The sequence below is a fragment of the Vombatus ursinus genome, unplaced genomic scaffold (assembly GCF_900497805.2).
Source record: "Vombatus ursinus unplaced genomic scaffold, bare-nosed wombat genome assembly UNPS02014787.1, whole genome shotgun sequence".
In the NCBI taxonomy this organism is placed as follows: domain Eukaryota; kingdom Metazoa; phylum Chordata; class Mammalia; order Diprotodontia; family Vombatidae; genus Vombatus; species Vombatus ursinus.
In genome coordinates, this window is record NW_020954565.1 from 1,808,949 (window position 1) to 1,827,638 (window position 18,690).

Genomic DNA, 18,690 nt, shown 5'->3' on the forward strand with positions numbered 1-18,690 from the left:
TTTACAAAAAGGCTTGTTTCTTGTGCTTCAGTTCCTTGCCCAAAACAGTTTCAACAAAACACACACACACACACACACACACACGACTATCCCACATTTCGAAGATGTAAATTATTCCAAAATGCCCCTTTTTTTTTCTTTTTTCCCTTCAATCTTTTCCTACCTTCTCATTTCTTATTCTAGCTCTGGACCCCCTCAAAAATTGGACCCAAAAAGTTATATCTATGTTCAAGGTATGCTTGAGTCAACATTTATTCTTTTTTTTTTTCCCAGTGAGAGAGAATGAACTGAGTTTTATTTTGTCCTCTCTGAGACGTCCATGTACCAAAGAAGGGAGGGGGAGAAAATTCTGCTTTACACTTTCTCCCTGGTGAGCATATCCTTGGTACCGAGCTGGTAGCAAGCGTCTCATCCGTGTTTCCGGCTCCAGCAGGTTACACCTTCAGTACCAGTGTAAGTAATGGTCAAGTGAAGAAACACGGGCAGGCTGCTGGAGAGGTCTCAGGAATTTACCATGGATGTACCATTGCATAAAGTGCTTCTGGTTTTCAAAACTGGAAAGCCAGCAAGTGTGTCCACACTTCGGAAACAAAGAGTAAAAGCGTCCCAGAGGAGATCTCCTTGGAGTCCTTCCTTCCCAGTGGATTTCGCACTCGGCACTGCCCTCCTAGCCTCCCAGGCGCCCCGCTCTCCCCCGCCCCCTCCCCCGTCGCTCTTCAGGTAAGGGGTTGTAATTAGGATTGTCATCCGGCGTATCAAAAATTGCCTTCAAAACAGTAGGTGTTTTCTGAATTCTCACTCCCCCTGGCTGATTAGGAAATACATCTTCCAAGAAAAAATATGTGTCCAACTGCAATTCCCAGGAGTTCCACAATGATGGAGTTGCCCAGTAACAAGGAAAAGCCCATGAGGACCCGGGGCAGAAAGGGGGCCTGGGAGCTGAGAAGGCCAAAGAAGTTCATGCAGTTGCATGGATTCCTTCAGCTTCACACGTAGACAAGCATGATAGTGAAGGCCTGCCCCAAAAAAACTAAGCTCACGAACAGAAGAAAATCATATTAAATAAAAAATTGAGTCCAACTGGACCAAAGAACAATAAATTGGTGATTAATCTCCATATCTGGAAGTGCAGGAAGATGAGCTCAGGGTTGAAGTAGAGTTGTAAGGGCATGATCAGCTCCAATTGCACGGGCTGCCCATGTGAGCACGCAAGCCGGGTATGCGGGGCTCACGGGCGGGATCTGCAGGTACTCCAGCCTCAGGCTCTCCTATGCCTTCTTCCCCTCCCGCCCCGCCTCGCGCTGCCGCCTCAACATTTATTCTAAATGACAGCTTACTGCACTTATCAGAATTTTGGTAGTAATAGGCAGAAAGGATGAAGATTTATATGGATTTAATTTAGGCAGCACAAGATAGAAAGTAAGTCTGATTTCAAGAAGGCATGAGTTCAAATCTCCCTTCTTGTATATACTAGTTATGGGATGCTGGGGAAACTCTATGCTCCAGACCACCCTAAAATGAATGAATGAGTGAGTGAAAAATGAATTCCAAAAAGAAAAAGAAAAACGTTTATTCAGGGCTTATTATGTACCAAAGATTGTGCTAAACACTAGGTATACAAATAGAAAATACTAGATAGTCCTTGCTTTAAGGGCTTAGGCCTTAATTATGGGAGACAAGAGATAAAAGAAATTCAGCTACAGGCTGGTGGCAAAATCCAGAAATACGAAGCGTCATCAGTAGAGCAAATGGCAATACCCAACAATACTTAAATTATTTCAGAGATCAGATGGCACTGTCAGAGCATCTGAAAGAGGCAAAGCATAGGAGGCCTTGGAAACAGAGTATGAAGCTTGCCTGGTAGCTATCCATCTCAACAGAAGGAATAGTGTTAGTGATTCTGTCTCATCAAAGCCAGGTAGACTGTCAAACAACCCAGACGGGTTCTGGGAAATCTGACCATAGAAAAGGTTGAGGGGGTATGGCAAATGCTAGAGGACACCTAGAGTGGTAAAAATTCAGAGAAGATATTAATCAGAATTGGTAGATGGAGTTTTATGGCTGAAAGTTTTCAAATCTAGTCCCCCCCCCAAATTGTATCTGGCTATATTAATGAAAGTTATAATTCAGTCAGTTCTTTTATTGACTTTAGGATTCTCTACGTAATATACCATGTGCCCTAAAATAGGTGTATTTTTAACCTATGAATATGTCACCAATTTCTTTGTATATGTTAATTGTAAGTCAGCCTTGTTCTATTTTTTGTTTGCTTTTGTTTTACTTTATGGCAAGGGTAGAATAGGGGATCACTGTGGCTTGTTCAACGTCTATTGGTGAGATTATGTTGTTGATATTCTCTTTTTTATCCTGTTAATCTAAAGCTTTTATATTTTGTAAATGCTCATGAATCTTACTGGCTTTCAGTATTATTTGGTATGCATTTGAATATATCAGTTTCTCTTTCCTTTATTTCACCTTCATGTTTTGAATTTGTATTTTTCATTTTGGTAATTTGGTTCTTGCCATACTCCCTCTCAAACCAAAGTAGTAGGTATGCATTATCATTAGTCTTCAAAGTAACATCTCTTAGTTTTAATGTTAGCTATAATTTTTATTTCAATTTATTCACTTTAATTTTCAGAATTTATATTTTTGTGTTTATTTGGTGGATTTTAATGTTGTCTTTCTACCTTTTTATTTCTGTGCCTAATTTGTTGATTTTTTCTTTCTTTTTTTTGTGAGGTGGTCGGGGTTAAGTGACTTGCCCAGGGTCACACAGCTAGTAAGTGTTAAGAGTCTGAGACCGGATTTGAACTCAGGTCCTCCTGACTCCAGGGCCGGTGCTCTATTCACTACGCTGCCTAGCTGCCCCTTCTTTTTTTTGTTGATGAAAATTTTAAAGATATAAATTTTCCTCTGAGATTTGCTTTTACTGCATCACAAAAAAATTGGATATGTTGTCTCGTTATTTTCATTGACAAAATTATTTATTGCTCATATGATTTGTTCTTTGACCCACTCCTTACATCATTTGGTCTCTATGCAAGTCTTAATATTTTCTTTAAATTAGCCTTATTGATTATTTTTCTTGTATTGTAGTCTATAAAAGATACATTTAATATTTTTGCTAAGTCCCTGGAGAACTTAACACTTTCACGCTTAGAACTGCAATCTAACAGCCCCACTGTACTGATGGACGATTGTCTTAATCACCCACTACATCAAGGCTCAAGAACCAGCCAAATTCAGCTTTACTCCCAAGATAACTCCTCGCTACCATGCTGACTAGACCAGATACCAAGCCAGGTATTATTTAATCAGTTAATTTATATGAATCCATTAATACCCCTCCTCCCCCAGCAACCAGCTCTCCAGCTCTGGGACCATAATCAAATCAACTCTGTTATTGCTCATGGAAAGAGCACGACAAACTATTCCCCTAAAGATCCATAATCCATACCTATAATTTTCTAAACCAAAATATTCCTCCTCCGTGGTCACTACACTCTTAGGTGTGTTATCTCTCCCTATTAGAATAGGTACTTGAGGACAGGGACAATTTTTGCTTATACTTATACCTCTAGTACTTAGTACAATACTTGTCTCACAGTAAGTACTTTATGAAATTTTATTTCATTCATTTATTGATTTGTGAATGCTGAATTTGTTTATGAGCTCTTTGAGTGCTAGCACATGGACAACTTTTGAAAAAGCACCTTTTGAAAAGGTACCATGAGCCTGAAAAGTATATTGACTCCTGATTTCTATTTTAATATTTGCTAAGTCTATCATAAATTTTCTAACATTAATCCTTTCTTTCTGTTCTTGTTCATCTTTTTGTTAGATTATTGTTTTCCTATTTAACTCTTACTTCACTTTGATGAACTTTTCCTTTAAATAATGATATACTTTTCCATTTGGTGCAGCATTCATTCAATCAATAAAAAAGCAGTTGTTAAGCAGCTACTATGTACCAGGTGCTGGGTATACAAATATAAAGAATAAAATTATCCCTATTGCTAGAAAGTTTGCTTTCTATGGAGGGGAGGTGAAATTTGTGTATATGTATAAATAAATACATATACATACATAATATATAAATACATAGAAGAAATACAAAATAAACATGATGTGAATAGTTAGGGAATAAGGGTATTAGCAGTCAGGAGGATCAAGGAAGGACTCATTTAAAAAACTGATAAAATTGATAAACCATTAGCCAATCTGATTGCAGTATCTCTGTACCTAAAACATGGTAAATACCTTTTGGATTCAATTAATGCATAGCAATTTTTCCAGACCTTTGTTCATTTTTATTCTTTGTGTTTTTTAAAAGTGTTTCTTGTAAGCAACAAATTGTGGGATTTTCTTACCTTATCCAGTGTCACAATTTTTCATTTTGTTGGATTGTTTAATCTATTCACATTTAAAGGTGAAACTTAGGTTTCTGTTTTCCTCCATTTTTCTCCATTTTCCCCAAATTAGTATTTCCCCCCTCTTCTTCTGTAAACAGTATAATGTCTCTTCAATTACTTTAGATTAATCTTTAGACTAATCTATTTTAAGACAATCCTATTCCCAAAGCTCTCTACCCTTCACACCCAAGCCCTTCCTCTTCCCATTTGTTACCCCTTCCCTAGTTTTAGAGGGTTTGTTTTTGATTAGTTCATTTTTTATCTTGCTTTTATCTATTTAATTCTTCTCCAATTTCTTTCTCTTATTTTTTTTCATTTTTTTAATCTCCCCTCTTGCGTCTATTCTAGATTTTTATACTTTCCTTATATTTATTTAGTATTATTTATGATCTTTATATTTATTTAGTACTATTTAGTTCCTGTATTCCTTACACAAGTAAAGTTTGTGAATTGCCCATTTGGGCCCTTCTTCTGAATAGTTTCTGTGTTATTGTCTTATAGATTTCCTGTACTCCAATTTCTCGTCTTTGTTTTTTTGTTTGTTTGTTTGTTTGGTTTGGTTTGGTTTGATTTGATGTCATATCTGACTCTTAGAAATACCATTTCCTGCAGGTGGTAGACAGGATATTGTTCTATGCTAAGAATTTGCTTATATCCTTGATAATGCATTTCATTATTGACCTTTGCCTTCACCCTGGTCAGATTTCCCCCATTTTCCTTGAACCTTCCTCCCTGAGTCCATGCCCTCCCGAATGTCAGTTACCCTTCCCTCGACCCCGGAGCTCTGCTTCTCCACTTTAGGAAAGATGAGCATCAAATCCCTGCATGTCTTAGCCATTGTATTGTCTTCATCTCCCTCTGTAAAATCTCTCTCTTCTCCCACAGTGCATTCATCTTGGTACTCTCTCTTTCTCATTCATGAAATGAGACTTTCCCTATTTCTCCTTTGTCAATCCGTAACTTTGCTTCTTTGCCCCTTCTCCTTTAAGCTTTCCTCTTCCTAAGAGAATACAGTAGTTATTTTCCCTTCATTATTAGCCTATGACTTAATTAGGGTACATCATATGTTCCCTCCTCTGTTTTTCCTCCTTTCCCTTTTTTATGTCCCTCCTGCTTAAGAATTTAGTCACATAAAAAATATTTATATACCTGTAGGGAAGGGAGCAGTGAGGTTTCAGATCATGAAGTTTCAGGCTTGTTTTTTTCCATCAGCACTTCTTTTTAATTTATGTTTTCACCCTTTTCTCCTCATGTAAATTTAGAAAAAAAACTCAATGTTCTCTCTGTTGTAATTTTGTTGTTATTATTGTCCTTAGTTGCCATATTTGTTTACCGTTCTTATATTTCTATTGTCTTAGGCATTTGAGAAGCAAATCATTTTTTTAGGTCCAGTTTTCTTTCTAGGAATGTTTCAGATACCTCTTTTCTATTGAACACTAATATTTTTCGTCTGTGGCTAGGCTCACATTTGCAGGATATGTCACCTTGGGCTCTATCTTGAGCTCCTTTGCTCTTTATAGCACATTATTCCATTCCATTTTTCAGATTATTGTGTGTACAAGATAGTGTTGTGTTATTTTGAAAGACTTTCTTCTGGTTGTTTGAGGAATTTATTGTTTTTCAGTAAAAGTATTAAATTTAACCCAATTATATAAGAATGGGTTATAGTGCCACACACACATACACTGATGACCCACCCTCCTTCCTTCTGTTCCTCCTTTCTTCTACAGGAAGCCTTTCCTAAGCCCTCATTTCTAGTTCCTTTCTTCTCAGATAGATTAGATAGATAGATAGACACATACATACACATAAATACACACACACACACATATGTAATCTTGTTTGTGCCTTTTTTTTCTGTATTCTTCTCAAGAGATTGTGAGTTTCTTGAGGACAAGGGCTGTATTTTGACTCTTTTTGTATTCCAGGCGTTTAGCATAGTGCCTGGCAAGTAGTAGGTACTTAATAAATGTTTGTTAAGTGTTTCGTGTTTTGTTTTGTTTTGTTTTTCTGGCTGAACTTCGTTGTGGCACAGAGCACTGCTAAGCTGCTATTACAACCTAATCAACTTCTAAGGTTTGGATCTCTGTGGCCCTATAGTAAAGGGTAACGGGCTCAGAGTACAGAGTTAAATTGTGTTGCAAGCTGGTCAGTTTGTGCAGGAGTGCTGTTTGAAGCAGAGTGGACAATGCAGAATGGGAATGCTGATAATAATAATAGCTAATATTTACATACCACTTATGTGCCAAGCACTGTGCTATATTTTACAAATATTATCTTATTTGATCTTCAGAACAACCTGGGAGGAAGGTACTATTATTATCCATATTTTACAGATGGGGAAACTGAAGGAAACAGCAATTACATGACTTACCTATTGTCACAAATCAATGCCTGAGATTAGATTTGCACTACTCCAGACTCTAAGGCCTATGCTCTGCCCACTGAGCTATTTGTTAGAAAGCAGTGAAGTAGGGAGTGAGCATCCTCGTGATTAGTGCTTATTTTCTATTGTTAGTTAATCAGGCCTTTGCTTTATTTGGTTTCTTATTGTCCTAGACCATGGAGACAACTAAAATTGCTTTTTCTCTCATGCATAATTATATTTTGGAGAGATCTGAGAGTTCCTGACGGATCAGAGAAAATGTCTAGTCCTCTAGTTTGCCAGTCACATGACCTAAAAGTGTCTAACTTCTCTTCTGAGATGTTTGTCCTCCTTCTCATTTTCTCTGAAGAACTCAAATTCCAAACTTTAGCTTCTTTTACTTGTTTTAGTAGTCCTTTCATATACTATTGAAGTTCTTGCAGTTAATCCATTCTTTTTTCTGGGTTTCTGCATTTTATTTTTATGAGCTTATTTATTTCTGGAGTTTTACTTATTGGTATTTGTTTTAGAAACTCTCTTCTGTTTGCTCATTTCTTCAGCATTTGTATTGGGAAGTTTCTATCTCCTTGCTGTTTGTTTCTCAATGTATTTATTTGTTTGATATATATTTATTTACTTACTTATTTATTCACTTATTTATTAAACTTCTTTTATCTCCACAATTACTAGCTTTATTTTCACGATGTCCTTTGTTATGTGTGCATATTTGTTTTGTCCTTTAGGTGGTATTCCCTTCACTGGCTTCCCACATAACTAATTTCTCCTGTTTGTTAGTCCTCTGTTTCCTTTGTCACTGTTTTACATTGTTTCTGGACTGATTGTAGAGCAGGAATTCTTAAGTTTTTTTAATGTATTTTTAAAAGTTTTTTAATGACTCCTTTGTCTATCAATAGGTGAAACCTATTGATTGTTTCTCAGAATAATGTTCTTAAATGCATAAGATAAAAGACAGAGGATTATAAAGCTTACCAATTATTTTGCGATATAGTTATCAAAATATAAGAACAAAAACAATAACACCAATTTCCCAATATAAGTGTTAAGAACCCCAGCTCTAAAAGAAGTTGGGATTAACTGACAATTCTCACATCATGATCTATAATGGAAGTCTTAAAAATTATTTCTCATTACTTCCCTCTCCAAATTTTACAGCCAAACTGGCTTGCTTGCTGTATTCTAATTCGGAATTTCATTTCCCAACTATATTGGATGTCTCACAGGTCTGGAATTCAATCCCTCCTAATCTTGAACTTGGAATATCAACTCAGGCTCCACTTCCTGATAGATGCCTTTCCTTTCCCCTCTAGTTATTTTTTTTTCCTGTGCTCTCTCCCTTCTGAAAATATCTCATGCTCATTTGGGCAGCTAGGTGGAACAGTGGATAGAGTACTAGGCTTAGAGCCAGAAAGACCTGATTTCAGATTTGGCTTCAGACAACTACTAGCTGTTTGATCCTAGGCAAGTTACTTAGCTCACTTACCTCAGTTTCCTCAAATGTAAAATGAGCTGGAGAAGGAAATGGCAAACCATTCCAGGGTCTTTGCCAAGAAAACCCCACATGGGGTCACAAAGAGTTGGACACTACTGAAAAGACTGAACGACAACACTTATCTGAGTAAGTAGACCATAAGTTCCTTGAGGAGCAGTGTGTTGTTGTTTTTTTTAATTTTGTCTTTATATACCTGGCATCTAGTAATGAATTAAGAAATTTAAAATGCATTTGTCAAGCATAGTATTTGGTTCATAGTAGACACTTAATAAATGTTTGCCAAATGAATGGAGGAATCCTTGCATTATTCTGGTGCTTGCTGCTACTATCATAGTAGCACCTGAAGGACCATACCATCAATAGGGAATTCTTATTCTATTTAGACTGCATAGGACATCTTCTGTGACTTTAGGAAAAAATTGGGCAAGTCTTACTGGCCATGTATTATGCTTCCCTTGATTGCTTATCAGAGAATCATTTAAAAAGTTAACTCTGATTGAAACTATGAAGGAATTGTGTCATAAGGAACGTATGAAAAATATTGTAAAAAGTAATATAGGAAGACAGATGAAGTGATGCATAGCCAGGGATGTCACACTTGGATGGAGGAGGGGAGGGAGATGGAGAAATCAAGGTGATTCGAAAGCAAAAGATACATTAAAATCTACTTGAACCAAAAGTATAATATACATGATGACTACAAAGATATTTTTTAAAAGTTTCCATCAAATAGCAACTAAACTCATGGTAAATACAATAAATCTTTTGTAGCTTCCCTTGTTAGTGTCAATTCAGAGAGGGAGGGAGAGAGAGAGAGAGAAGGGAGAAGGAGGGAAGGAGAGAGAGACAGGGACAGGTTAGGGTAGAGATGGACAGACAGATATTTCAACATACATATATACACATATATATAATATGAAAATACTGTGTATAAATACTGAAGTAGATTGCCATATTCTCCTGATCATTTTACAGATGAGAAAACTGAGGCAAAAAGGGCTAAGAGACTTGACCAGGGTCACATAGCTAATAAGTATCTAAGGCCACATTTGAACTCAGGGAGATGAGTCATCCTGACTCCAGGCCCAGTGCTTTATCCACGGCTCCATCCAACTGCTTGTTTAAGAGCCTACTAAGTGTAATATTAGTTTCTGGTCAAGGCAGTCGATGCCACTAAGGAGTTTAGATCCTCTGCAGGAAATAGCATATACATATTCAGGTAAATATATGCTATGTGCAAAATAAATACAATTTGATTCTTATTAATATATTTGAATATTCACATATGTCAATTAAAATTAAAGCAAAATTTATAAAGAGAAAAAATAGAGTTATGAGGAAGTAGGACTCTATGTTACTAGATGCTAATATCTTCTCAATTGCTTTGGAGGAAGTAATAATATCGTCTGTGGGAAGGCCTTCACTACTTTGAAAAATGGAGCCCAAGAACAAGGGAGACCTCATACTCTCAGGCCCTTAATCTGAATGGCCTGCCTTGAAGATAGTTTAGGGAATAGGAGGAAGAGGTTAAAAAAAAAAAGACATCAATAAAAATTTTTTTTCAAAAAGAAAAAACAATATCATCTATGATTTTTTTCCTCCCAGTTGTTTGTTATTATTCTATCTCTGAGATTTCTTGAAAATTGATTTATCAATGTTTTTAAATTTGTGAAATGCCCAGACAAGATTCTTCTGTGATAATTTAGTCTAATTAAGTTCCATGTCTAAATATCTTTCAGTCCAATTTCCATTAATCATAATAATGATAATGATGATAATGCAGATAGCTAACATTTATAAAGCACCCCCTATGTGCCAAGCACTGTGTTAAGTGCTTTCTAAATATCCTTTCATTTGTTCTTCACCACAACTCTGTAAGTTAGTTGTTAATATTATTATCCTCATTTTACAAATTAGGGAACTTTGGCAGGCAGAGGTTAAGTAACTTCTGAGGCCAAACCTGAACTTAGGTTTTCCTGGCTCCAAACCATTTGCTCTCTCTACTGGTCACCTAGCTACCCAATGATTTTATTGATAAAAAGAATTGAAATGGTAGAATTCAGTAGTTACAGGTTCAACTACAAGTTGAATTACAATTTCTGAAGACCTGTTAAATTTGAGAAAGTATTTCTGTTATTTCATGTAATAAGGTTCCAATGTTGTCACTGATGATTATATATATGTATATATGTATGTATGTATATATGTGTATCAGACCTGCACAAATTGGCAGTAGGTAGGGGCCAAAATTAAAATAGGCTAAACTTCTTTGGGCCACAGATAGGTTTTTAGTGGCTCATTTTCCAAGTAAAGGTATAATCAACAATTAAACTATTTCTCAAAAACGCTTTTTTTAATTGGGACATAATCCAGAAACTGCAATCAGTAAATACTTCTTTATGAAGTCACCTTCAGTAAAAGACTTCCCATCAGCAGCAATTTCTTTAGAAATCTGAAAACTAACCTTAGTAGCTGCCTCATTTTCTGAGTTTACTTTCTTGAAGAAAAGAGTTGTACCCCACTGAGAATTTTTCAACAATTTGTATGCTTTAATTTGTTTTGTTTCCATTGGTGACCAAATTACTTAAGTCAGGATGTTTTGCTTTAAAATGGCGACAAAGATTGTATTCCTTCAGAATGGCTATTACTTCTTGGCAAACAAGAAACAATATTTTGTCTCTCATGTAAGTAAACAAGTATCCATTTGTCCACTCTATATTAAATACTTTGTGTTCTGATTCAATCTTCTGTTTCTCTTTATCATCCATTTTACAAAGTCACCCCAAAAACTTTAATGTTAGAACCAAAAATTCTCCACAGCAATTGCTCTCACGCAAAGAAATACTGAACTCAGTGTCTGACCTTGGAGAGAGTGCCAGACACTTATGTAACTTGGAGGGCATCTGTGCCGCAAGAGAGGGGAGGAAGCCCTTGTGTTGTTGCCACTCATTGCAGGGCAGATATCAGCTGCGTTGGCACATGGCTGAACTCGCTTTGTCCCTGTTCAGCGCCACTAACGACCAAAAACACAGCAATAAGCTATGACTCTGTCTCAGACTAGAGACAGACTGACAATGACTGGTTGCTGTGGGTCACTTGACAAACAGGAGAGAGTGTGCAATGGCAACCCACCTGCCAAGTTACGTGACAGGCAAAATAGAGACTAGTAGAAAGAGGGCTAAGCAGGGCACAGACAAAATGCTCATCTTTACTTTCTTTAATATCCTCTACATTTTTTGCAGGCTACCCAAAATCCTTTGGCGGGCCACAAACAGTGGGCCATATGTTGTGCAGGCCTGATGTATATGTATATGTATATGTACATGAATATGTGTACGTGTATGTGCATATGTGTGTATGTGTATACATATATATATACAAACATTTATATACACACACCTATGTATCATGATATATACAGCTAGGTATCTATATCTATCTATATCTATATTTATCTATCTATACACCATGGCTTATATATCATGATATATACATATGTATCATGACATATATAGTGACCTATATATGTCATGATACACATATATATACATACATACATACCTAGGCAGGTAGGTGGCAAAGTGGATAGAATGCCTGACCTAGAGCCAGCAGGACTTATCTTCCTGTGTTCAAATCTGGCCTCAGACACTTGCTAGCTTTGTGACCTTGAGCAAGTCACTTAAGCATGTTTGCCTCTGTTCCTCATCTGTAAAGAAAAAAAAAAACTGGAGAAGGAAATGGCAGACCATTCTAGGATCTTTGCCAAGAAAGCCCCAAATGGGGTCACAAAGTTATACGTGACTGAACAACAACAACAACGTACACACATACATGCACACACATACACACTTATACATATATATGATATATGTATATATACTATTCTTTTTTTTCCATATTTTGCTTGTCTTCCAGGTTTAATTCTGATTGCACTTGAGATCCATCTGGCTTAGTTGGGTCTCATGCCAAATTTTCTGTAGTAAACTCGTTTTCTCCTCTGCTATTTTTTTTGCTTTATTTTTAAAGGTATAATATTGATAACTTTCTCCCACCATCTTCCATAATGTTTTACAAATATAATTGAGCGCTATAACAGTAATACCCTAGGCTACCTTGCTTTTCCATGCAGCCAGGGGAACAAGTGTTTGCTGGATGAGACAATTTGTCATTTTATTTTTCTTCCAGATTGCAGTGATTATTTTACAAGGGTTAAACTTTTTTTTTTTTGGCTAGGCAATGGGGTTAAGTGACTTGCCCAGGGTCACACAGCTAGTAAGTGTTATATGTCTGAGGCCAGATTTGAACTCAGGTCCTCCTGACTTCAGGGCCGGTGCTCTATCCACTGCACCACCTAACTGTCCCTAAGGTTAAATTTTTTAAGAAAAGGAAATCAGAGTAAATATCCTTTTATCCATTTCTCATGTTTTGACATCAATAGTTTCTTTGAATGAATCAGGTGGGACTTGTAGTTTTCTTTGTTTTCTTTTTTATCCTTTTCCTTTAAAAAAAATTGTTATTTATTTGCTCTATTTAGTCAGTGGTCTATCTGCACACAGGGAGTTGACTTAGAAATGTCTACCATGTCAGTAAGTGATTGTTTATTTCTACTACCCAGCTATTTCATATTTATGAAATACTTCTCAATATATCATGAATTTTCTGAGTATTTTATAATTTTTGGACTCTTTTGTTCTTAATCTTGAGCATATTTTAAAAAATTATCATCTTGCCTTATATCTACTTTTACAATGAACTGACCAAATATATTTCACCTTAGTTCGGAATGAATTTTATGATATTCTTTATAGAATATCTCCATTTTTTTCATCCTCTATAATACATACTGGTACATAAGCTACAGTGATGTTCACCTTTGTTTGGATGCTCACTGTAAGCAAGACAAGGACAGGGTTCCATGTCCAAGTGTCTCATGGAATAAAGCTTCTCATTGATTTTGGACACACAACTACAGTAAATTGGTAACTCCTTAACTTGCCTTTGTATCAAGAACTTGTAAGCCTTCCTTTCATTTAACTGCCACTACATTTTGTCTGCTGGTTTAATTTATAATGTCAACATTGATATGGTCCACCCAGTTCTTCTAATAAATAAATTATTTCACTGGTAACCGAACAAAATTTAAATTTAGAGTTGTTGCTTTGCTTTATCTGGATTAACCAGTGATTTTATCTGTGTGGAGAAAATCCTGCTAGGAAAACTCCTCCTTCTCACTGATGTAGGTCAATGACTTGTCTATAGTTTATAGTCTTAGAAAGCTATTTGGTCCTGAGAGTTTACTTAATATTCCCATAATCATATAAGTACTATACTTTCAACTCTTTTTGATTCTAGGGCTGATCTAGTCATTCTACTATCCTGTTTCTCAATATTTAAAAAACCAAAACATAATTTTTTATTGTCTAGAAAATATAATTTCAAAGTGTCCTTTGCTAATTTTTTCTTTATTTCAACACTGAGATCACGGCTATGGGATCTGGAAGGCTCCACATGTTTTATATTGTTCTTTGTCTTACGGATTACCTTGGCCAACCAAAGAATTTATCATCTAGTGACTGATTGGTTTATTTAGAGTGGTATTGGACAGCGAGACCCATTCTGAGGATTACCTTAGTTAATCCTCTTTGTCCTGAAAAGATCAAAACAATCTCTGTTTAGAGAATTGTTTTTTTTTCTTTTTACTGTAATTGTTAAGTGTTGGGGAGATAGAGGACTTATTATGTAAATAAGATAGGAAAATTATATGGGAGATGCATTTCTCTTTAGTTCTTTTTTTATAACTGGATAGGGGAGGATAGAAATATGCAAGTAGGAAGGTATTCAGGTAAATACTATACACACATATATACATATACACATATATGTATATGTACATATTAATACATATATACATGTATATGTGCACATATGTGTATATACACATGTGCATATGCATATATACACACATACGTATACACATATATAGAGACAAATTTATGCATAGGCTATCTTGTCAAAGAAAGTACAATTTGAGTATTTATTCCAGGCTTCAGAAATCCTATTATTTTCCTGGAATCTACATTTTTTTTTCCTTTTTGTGGGTGACACAACACAAGTAACCTAACCAGTCAATTAGCTAATCAATCAGCAAACATTTACAAAGAACCTGTGCACTAGCTCCTTTGTGTACTACAGAAGATGCGTAAGACTTTACAATCCCAATCCTCAAGGAACTTAAAATGTAATTGGACTGACAAAGCTAAAACACATGAAACAAATTTGAAAAATTGAAAGCAGCTAACAATTAAGTACCAAAATCTTTAATTGTGGTACTGGGACTCAGGCTTTATTTGTGGGGAAAATTATGTATCATTATGAATTACTGTAAATCTAAGAAGTTTAGGTGACAACATGCTACCTTACGAAAGATTTATTCAGAGTTTCTCTCTGGATGACTGAGGCTTTCCCTGGGGTCCCAAGTACTTGGGGAACATGGAAGTCCTCAGATCATCAGGTCCTCAGATAAGCCCTGTATATCTCTACTATAAATAATTACTGGAAGAAGTTAAGGAAAACCATTTCCCTAAGGAGAGGATGTGGGAAATGAATCTTCAAACTGAGATCACAAAAAACGTCAATGAAAGCGGTTGCTAGATCAAAGGAAGCTGAGAAAAATGACTTGGTTTTAGATGGGTCTTTGTTATGTTAATTATGCCAACAAGCTAGGAATGAATCAGTGAAGCCCTATCAATCAATCAATCAGCATTTATTACTTGCTTACTTTCTATGTGCCAAGTACTATGCTAGTTATTAGGAATACATAGACATAAGTTTAAAGAGAATCCCTTAAGGGACTTGTATTCTATAGAGGGAGAGAGGGAAATAAGTCCTAGAATGATTATTTAAATAATATATCCATATTATTTAGTGATATAGTGGCAAAATTGACCTATTTGTTGTCTTCATTCCTTTTTATGTTCTTTTGTGAATAAAAAATGATTATATATATATATACATATATATATTACATACACACACATTTGCACATGGATGACTACCCACTAAACTACCTCTTGCACTGAATAGAACCCTCCCTTGGAATAATATGCCTCACAATCTATTTCTCATTCTGCAACTCTACTTCATTGCCTCTCTGCCAAGAAGTGGGAGCTATGTTCCATCATCAGTCCTTTGAAGTCATGATTTTTGCTACTTTGAACAAAGTTCTGATGGTGTTTTCCACTGAACCACATGGCCTTCCCTCAGTATTCAGGAGACATAGATTTTGAACCACTAAAGAATAGCGTTTCATATGAACTTGCTAAGAGAAATTGGGAAGGCCAGGCTCAGACAAGTGGGTCATGGTACCCTAGACTTCATGTTCCTGAGCCATAAGACAACTGGAGCAGAAAGGAACAATATTTCTATATATGACGGTAGATGAAAAAGCCAACTTCAGCCTGAGGGCAGATTGAGCTGTAACAGTCAACTAGTGATTTTGCTGTAGGTAAAGTGGAAAACAAAAACAAATGAAGAAAAATGCTTATGAGGTGACTTCCAGGTCAACTGAGATCTCCAGAATGGTGAATGAAGAGATTGCCAGGAGGTCAGTATAGGAATTTTGAAATCTAGAGGAGAAATATTTAGAGTAGAGTCAGGGCTTCAGTAGTTAAGGATAATACCTCAAAAGGAATCATAACATTGACACAAAAGACAGAAAGTTGGTCCAGTGTCCATCTCATATAAGCAAATCCATCTGACAACTGGATCCGATGACACTCTGGAATATCCTTTGTGCAGGGGGCATTTCCCAAGCTTCTTGTGCTGGGAGCCTGGGGCCCAGTCACTGGCTTTGTGTGCTGAGGCCTCAGGTGCAACTTTAAAAAAAAAAAGTCAGGAAATAGACAAACACCATGAGCAAAAAGCAGAAAGGGACGCTGACCTTAAGTTTTTATTGTGGGAACAGGGAAGATCAAGGCACAAATTCAGAAGAGGACAACATTGTCAATATACCCACATCCAAAACCTCAAAGGGGAATATGAACTGGTCTCCTGTCCAAAAAACCTTCTTGGAAGAGATCAAGAAGGATTTTAAAAGTCAAGCAAGAGAGGTAGAAGAAAAGTTGGGAAAAGAAATGAGAGGTATGCAAGAGAGAGTATCAATAGCTTGGAAAAGGAAGGACAAAAATTAACTGTAGAAAACAAGTCCTTAAAAATACAAATGGCCAAATAGAAAAAAAAGTACACTGAAGAAAACAAGTCCCTAAAAAATGTAATTGGCTCAATGGAAAAGGAGGCACAAAAACTCACTAAAGAGAACTCCTTAAAAAGTAAAATGGGCCAAATGGAAAAGGAGGTACAAAATCTAAGAGAAGAAAACAATTCTTTAAAAATTAGAATTGAGCAAATAGAAGCTAATGACTCTATGAAAGATCAAGAATCAGTCAAATAGAAACAAAAGAATGAAAAAATAGAAGAAAACATAAAATACCTCATTGGTAAAACAACTGACCTGGAAAATAGATCCAGGAGAGACAATTTAAAAATTATTGGTTTATCTGAAAACCATGATGGAGATTTTTAGTTATCATGAAATCACTGCTCTCAGACTATAGATAGACTGCAGATGATTGGTTGCCGTGAGTTACATGACAAGCAGGAGAGAGTACAGTGGCAACTCACCTGCCAAGTTACATGACAGGCCCAATTGTGACTAGTGGCAGGTGGGTTAAGCGGGGCATAGACAAAGCACTCCTTACATCTTTACTTTCTTTTATATTCTCACATTTTTTGCAGGCAACAAGAAATCCTTTAGTGGGCCGCAAGTGGCCTGTGGGCTGTGTGTTGTGCAGGCCTGTTATAGGCCCTCATCCTAGGAGTGCCTGATGTCCTCCTCATCCATCATCTTTCTGAGAAGGGGCATAAAGCCCCTTCCTATCTGTGGCTTGCTTTGTGATAGTGGAGTGAATCACACTTGTTGCTCCTCAGAGACTTAGGAATCCTATATGAGAGATGCTTCCATCACTGTGCAGTGCTATGAAGATTTCCTTACAGTGATTTCAGAGCAGGAAAAAAAAAGTAACGTATCATTCATAAGGAAGTGCAGGCATTTGAAGAAGGAATAGAAAGTACATCTGGCAAGCATTTAAGACAGAAATGGAGGCTCTTTCAGCCCTTTTTGTTGTATAATTCATGTTGCAGACATTGCTCACTGCTTAATTGACCCATTTCAAGATGTCAGTTAATCAATGACTTTTGAATAACATAGAAGTGAACCTTGGATACAGAACAAATACACAAATTTGGTGAGCCTTTGCTAAGGCTTAACATAACCTGCCAATGATCCTGAAAAAGAGCAGAATTTGGTTTTTGGAAATTTTTTTTGGGGGGAGGAGGTAAGCCTAAATTTCCTTCTCATTTTGTAAAAACTCTCCAACTTGTACTTCGAACTGGTAGCCCACTTTCTGGAATTGATGTTCTTACTAACTGGGCTTTATATTTATGATTTTAATCTGCTAGGATCTTGCTCTTTAGGGGTGATTGCTTCTGCAATCTGTCTCTCAGCTTGATGGTCTCCTTGGGCCTTAATGTACCTTTTTCTAGATGAAAAAACAAATAATTTTGCCTCTCTATTTCAACCTGCATTATGCTTACTATATTTATTTCATTTCAATGAACATTCATTAAATCCTTATTATGTACAAAGCACTGAGCTAGGTACTAGGAATACAAAGACCAAAATGAATCAGTCCCTGCCCTTAATGAGCTGACATTTTACTGAGTTGTAAGGGGAGAGGAGCAGATATAACGTACTTATCTGAGTACACAATTTGAGTTAGCAATGTTTACAAAACAATTTCAAGATGAAGGTAGTCCCAGTAACTAGGGATGAGGGGGAAATGAACTTCCTGTTGGACGTGGCACCTGAGCTGTGTATTGAAGGAAGTTAGGAAATCTATGAGATGGAACTTAGAGAGGAGTGGACACAAACATGGAGAACCACTTACTAGAGGCATAGAAGCAGTTAATGGAAGAACTAACAGGCCAGACTGGTTGCAACAGAAAGTTTTTGAAGGAGTAAAATATGGAATAAGACTTGAAAGGCAGATAGGTGCCTGACAGAGGAGGATATTAAATGCTAGGCTGAGTATTTTGTATTTTCCCTAGAGTCAATAGGGAATCATTGGTGAATTTAAAAAAAAAAAATTCATCCAGAGTCCTTCTGAACATGATACAGCAGAAAGAACCTTGCATATGGAGACCAGGTAGACCTGGATTTGAATTTCACTTATAACACTTTCAAGTCAACAATACCTATAATTAAGCACCTATTGTGTGCCAGCCACTGTGCTAAACACTGAGGATACCAAGAAAGAAAAAAGAAAGAAAACAAAACAACCTCT

General features: G+C 36.4%; 1 pseudogene; it reads right to left on the reverse strand.

Annotated features, from left to right (window-relative positions):
* Nucleotides 1-795: 795 nt before the first annotated feature.
* Nucleotides 796-5,253, reverse strand: LOC114047446 (annotated as a pseudogene).
* Between the last annotated feature and the right edge of the window lie 13,437 nt (nt 5,254-18,690).